Source organism: Drosophila montana, unplaced genomic scaffold (assembly GCF_035044405.1).
Source record: "Drosophila montana isolate Dmon_TW-CO22-7 unplaced genomic scaffold, ASM3504440v1 contig_1624_1, whole genome shotgun sequence".
Taxonomy (NCBI): Eukaryota; Metazoa; Arthropoda; class Insecta; order Diptera; family Drosophilidae; genus Drosophila; species Drosophila montana.
This window is the reverse complement of record NW_026996559.1, coordinates 2,500,678-2,506,698: the sequence shown is the minus strand read 5'-3', so window position 1 is coordinate 2,506,698 and position 6,021 is coordinate 2,500,678. Positions and strand designations below refer to the sequence as shown.

Here is a 6,021-nt window from a genome sequence, read left to right as displayed (position 1 = left end):
CACGCACACTCACACACCGAGCTGTGACGTCGACGCCGACGCATGCAGCGCAACGTGAGCGAGCGAGAAGCAGCGGGAGCTAAAATTAGCGAGCGCGAAAGTGCAAAAAAAAGGAAAGGAAAAAAAAACGAAAAGCTCGTTAGGTCCCGTTACTCGCTGTAGCTTTGGCGTTGCCTGCGTGCGTTTCACAGCGCCGAGTGGCAACGCTGTGCGCCGACGTTCCTTTCGACCACTTTTTTTGCGTTCATTTTAGACTCGTTTTTGTTGTTCTTTCTTGGAGTCGTCCTTTTCCTATTGCAATTATTATTATTTTTCTTGTATGGTTTTTGCCTGCATTGCCGAATTCCTGGCCAATATCGTAATTTTTCCTGGCAGCGCAATCGTTTTCCGATTGCAGCTGTTATGCCTACGCCCCACTCACACAGGACGATTGGAAAGCAGCCACAAAAAAACTATTGTTGAAAAAAAAAAATAAAAATAAAAAAGGGAACACTCTTTACAAGAACAACAAGAAACGGGAAAAGAAAAAAATTTGCATGAATTTGTTGCGCCTTGCTGTTGAGGAGGGCGTGCAGCGGCTTTGTTATTTGTTGTTGTCTGCTGTTCAAGAATTATTTTATCTTTTTTATTTGCCGTCCCACGCTCTGTGCATGTGTGCATATGTGCGTGTGTGGGAGTGTGACACCCACCCAGTGCTTGCCAGTGTGTTCGCTCATTGAGCGGGGCAGGGGCTGCGGGCCTGTGCTGCGTGGGGGGCGGGTGCTAGACGTTTCGCCTTCGCCGCCGCTGCACTTTTTGTCATTTGCTTACTGCGTTTTCTTCGCTTCGCTTTGATTTTTTTTCTCACTGTTCACTTTATTTTGCACGCACTCCAAAAGAATTTATCAAAAAATAAATAATAGTTAAAAATTTTAGCTGTTCTTGTAATTGTTGAACTGTTGTTGTAGTTGTTATTATTTTTATTTATTTTTAGGCTCTTTCTGTTGTTTGGTAATCCGCCGTTTTTGCCTGTTTCGAGCGTTTTCTCCGCAGCGTTCATATGCCGTTACTCGCTGGTCGCGTCGGAATGAAGGACTTTTTATTTATGTGTATGTCCTCGTCGCAGCTATCGTCGTCGTCGCCGTCGCCGCCGCGTCGCTGTCGCAGCGCCAGCCATTTCACCATATCTATGTGTGTGCCTGCGCGCGCTTGGCTGTGTCTGTGTGTCTCTGTGTGCGTGTGTGTGTGTGTGCCTGCGTGTGTGAGAGTGAGCCTGTGTTGGAGTGCGAAAAAGTTTCTGCGAGCGACGCCGCCAAAACGCCACAAAGACACACACACACAGACACACACACACACACAAATACATACACACACACAAATACACACACACGCATGCAAGCAGACTCTCGCAAACCAAAAGCTCAGCCAAGTCGCGCCATTCCGTCGTCTATGTGGAGAGCCCGTGCACAGTGCGACCGAAAGCCCTTGTACGCCTGTATGCCTGTGTGTGTGTTGGGCAGCAAGTAGGGAGGGGGGGGGGTTGCTTATACACGCGAATTGAGATGACGACGACAACGACATGAACGCTGACTGCGAGGACGAGGACATTGTTGATTACACCGCGACAAAAAGGTTGCGAGATCAAAACAAAAAGCAGTTGGGCAACACGCAAAAACTATCGAATCTACGATATCGATAGCACTCAGGTTGAAAGTTTTTATGCCCCGTGCACATTTTTTAAATACTTGTATGCTAGATTTTTAAACTTAGGGATATCTATATCATTCACAGTTTTAAAGATAAACTCGCCAAACTTGACAGAAAGATTGGATTGGATTTAAGCAAAAGAGTCTTTCTCAATCAAATATTGTATCATAATTCCTCAGCATTTTTTCTATTCTCATTTTTATCTAGTTTAAAAATAAAAATTGTGTTATTTTATTCGATCAATCTATAAAAATGATTTTTAATGTTGTCTAGGCAAAGGACTGCCAGAGAATTGAATGTGTGGAATGGAATTGCTGAAACTATGTTTCCTTTTTTTTAAAGTGGTGTGGCTCGAGGTTTGAGAATCAAGTTTTCCATCCGATTTTTCTTCATATTTTGTACAATTTTCAATAGAGCAATTCGAAAAAATATAAATGAAATCAATTACATTAACGTAATTTTTTGTATTAAAATAAGTTCATATTTTACATTTTGAGTACAGAAAATAAATAAAAGCTGTCTAATTTGTATAAAAATATGATTCGGTTCAGGCTTGGATTCAGCTGCTCCTGGTCTGCTTTTAAGTCCGTTTCACTGTAAATAAGAAATTATAAATTGGTCTAAAAACGTTTTGCAGTCTCAGTTGTGATATGGTGAGGGTTGGCGAAAAAAGTTCTAGTTGTGATTATTGTGAAGGAAATTGCATTGTGATATTTCGCTCAGTGCATGCATTTTGCCGCCTGACATCGCCACACATCGTCATCTGCGCCATGTACTATGTTGCCGCCTTCGTGCTCATCCCCGTCCCCGTCCCCGCCCCGCCCCCGCCCCCGCCCCTACCAGCGCCTCCGCCACCGTATCCACGTTATCGTTGACGTTATTGCCACGACGGCCGCCGTTGCTGTCGCAGTTAGCAGCAAGGCACAGGCACACTGAGTGTGGAGGAGGTGGGGGTGGTGTGTGAGGCAGGGACAACCCGATGGCGCCACCCCCAAAAGGTCTATGCCGAAAACAAGGCACACGGCTCATAGCCGTTGCCAGAGCCAGCCGGAGACGCAGTCGTGTCCACCCCGTCCACACTGGTCATAAATCGAATTTTTGTTTATGTAGTGGTAAAGCTGCTGGGAAGCGAAGCAGTTGCCGATGCGCCCGCGCTGCGTCCCGCTGGCCCCCCGCGCGTCGGCATTCCGCTGCCGCGGCGCACAGCCCACGGCCCACGGCCCACAGTCCGCATCCTGTCATACCAAAGCACACGGACTGCTGACGTTGGCTTTGGCGTCGGCGTCGGCGTCAGCGACGCCGTCGGCAGCGACTGCGACTGCGAGGCGGCGCGAATGCTTTACGGTTTGTTGTGCTTTGCGATACCTTCCCTGTCGCTGGGTGGGTCGATGCTGTCGCTAGCGTCGTTGGGACACGCCGTGTGCGTGCAAGTGTGTGTGCGGGTGGTTGTTCTGCCGGCGTCTGTGTGGGCAGCGGGCAGCAGGCAGCAGGCAGCGCTCTGTCGTCTTCGTTGTCCTCGCCTGTAGGCGGTGGGGTGGTTGGGCGGCTACTTCGCTCTTTTGCGCCTGCTCCTGCTCGCAATTCGCATCTCTTACGGCCGCTCGTTACTTTTGGCGCCCCAGAACGTATGCAATATTTTTTTTCTCTATGCGCTGGGGGTTGGAAAATTAAAATTCCTTGTGCCACGCGTACCTAAAAGTGTTGGTGTGTGTGTGTGCGTGTGTGTGTGTGCGTGCGTGAGTGTGGGAAAATGTTGTGAAAACAAAATGTGCGAGAGCCAGTATGTGTGTCTGTGTGTGTGTATGCGTGTGCGTGTGCGTGTTTGGGTACTCGCCTATAACACTCGTTGAAATCTACTCGTTGCATTTGCAAGTTTACGGTTAAGCTTTAAAAGGCGAAGTCAAAGAGTATCAAATTATTATAATATAGATTACTATAATTAACATTGACTTACCTAATACATATTTCCAAGGAGAAATTCTTTGATAGTACAAGTATTAGGTATAAAACAAAGCCAGATAAACAATATCATTTATAATCGATAAATATATATATCGGAATGTGAGAATATTAGATAATCGATAACTAACCTAATTAATATTTAAATGGAGAATTCCTTTGATAGTACAATTATTGGTAAACAAAACATAGTCAGATAAATCGAACAATTTTTGTGCGATAGATTAATTTATTGAATTGTGACAATATCCTATTATAAGCAATGTTTCGAAAAGGTCACCGAACACGTCTAGTTATATATTTGGGATAATTTGTCAGCATATGAAAAAGTATATATATATATTTAGAAGATATGTTTCAGTATTTTTGGAAATACTGAAAAAATGTCCCAAATACGTAAATGAACGTGTAAATATATATTCAAATAAAATATATATTTAAATTGGAAAGTGTTTATTACGAAATATAATCAGTAAACTTCAATAGTTATATGTGTAAATTTAATGTACTGCATTATCTCACATAAGACATTATGCATTTTATAAATACACAGAAAATAAAATAAATGTAGATTTATGGTTATACTAATAATATTTGTTGAAGTCATCTTCCTCTCTCACATTTCTATGAAAATTAAGTTTTTATTATTATTAGAAAACTATGCGTTGTTGATCCTTGATACTTGATCGTCATGAGACTTAAGACTTGGTATATATATATGTATATATATATATATGCCTGCATTTATCTATGCCCTTTCTCTCCCAAACATATCGTAAAACCAATATTTCATAAAGTTTGCTCACTGACTTGAAGTTTTAGCCTTATATTAATAGTCCAGAAAACTTTTTTCGACTACTTTTACACCTCGAACAGAGTATTGCACAGTCGGTCACGTACGATGCTTACTTGTTTAGTTTAAAAAATTATTCTAGTCCTTAATATTATTATATTCAGGCAAGTATTTCTTTGCTGAAAGCTTAAAAGTTAACAGTTCAGCGGATTGGTGCATAGGCAGGCTCGATCGAAAAGCAGCAAGCTTTGTGTTTATTTCGCACGACGAGCTTTTCGCCTTCAAGTTGTATTCTCATCCAAAGCTGCACTAGGACAAGAACTATTTGATGAAAGCTCTTGCAGCTTAAAAAGTTCAGCGAAGTTCAGTAAAATCTTGCGCCCCCTGGTGGGCGCATTTTGCATTTCCGCTACATAACTCTGAATGCGCGAAGCCTGCAATGAGGGTTGGCAATGTCATCTTTGGCGCATGCGTTAGCGCTGAGGCTCTCTTCGGCTCTCTCTCGGTCTCTGGAGCTCTCTGATATTGTCATCGTGTGTTCGTCGTTTTGAGGTTAAGCGCTGCAAATGTCAAAGGCATGACTTCAGTTTCAATTTCAGTTTCAGTGCGTACTCTGCATTTGGAGCACTTCACAGCGTACACAAACCCCTAAAACGGTATTTCTCAAACACGACAAAGTATTTTCAAAATATTTGAACAGAAACTATAAAAACGTGTTTGCTTAGCCAGATTAAATATCGCGTATTTATCTGATTTATTGTTATTTTTTTTGTTTTTTTTTTGTTTTTGTTCATTTTTGTGTAAATCGTGTTAACATTCTTGACATCAAATCAAATTTCCCCGCTATGTTCTGTTTAGAAACGCGCGCGTGTTCACCAGCGTGAATGTGTGGTTGTGTGTGTGTGAGTTGTTGGGAGTGTGTGTTAATGTATTGACAGTGTGGAGCGTACTTATTATATAAAGTGCTTGCTTATTGTCAATTGACAGTTTACTGTAGCTTTGATTTCCATGCCGCTTGCCAGGCCCTTTGGTGTTGCCACTTAAGTAAGGCAGAGTCAATTTAATTAAACAAATGCAGGCCCATAAGTATGCTTCAATATCTTGGACCCACACGGGCCAATGTTACGCACACACACATAAGCACACGCACGCACGCACGCTCGCACGCTTCACGCTAAACACAGTCGTTGTCAGTGGGGGCGACGTCGCGACGCGTCGTAGCAACATGTCTTTGACTCAGATACGAGATACTCGGACTCGAACTCGTACTTTCTGCCTAGTACTTACAGATTAACACGTACGCACGCCAACTCACACACGCACACACACACAGATACGAGCGCGTATTCGCATTTAAAAATTTATTATTTTGACTGAATCGTTAGCGCTCTGCTCGTCGGCTCTCTCTCTCTCTCTATCTCTCATTCACGCTCTCGCTCTTTTGCCCTTCGAAATGTCAAAATATTGCGAAAATAAAATTTGTTGACTCGCTCTCAGTTTCGCTGAACGACGTTGCCAGCCTCAAATTGTTTTCGTCACATGTTTTCAAGCTTTCCAATGCAAATGAAAGCAGCTGCGCAGTT

At 43.1% G+C, this 6,021-nt stretch overlaps 1 long non-coding RNA gene across 1 annotated transcript in view; it reads left to right on the top strand.

Moving 5' to 3' along the window:
- Positions 1–4,843: 4,843 nt before the first annotated feature.
- LOC135440646 (uncharacterized) overlaps positions 4,844–6,021 on the top strand; it is a 36,822-nt gene continuing 35,644 nt past the window's right edge. Inside the window, exon 1 of the long non-coding RNA XR_010438328.1 lies at positions 4,844–5,094. This is a non-coding gene — a long non-coding RNA (uncharacterized LOC135440646). The remainder of the gene's footprint in view (positions 5,095–6,021) is intronic.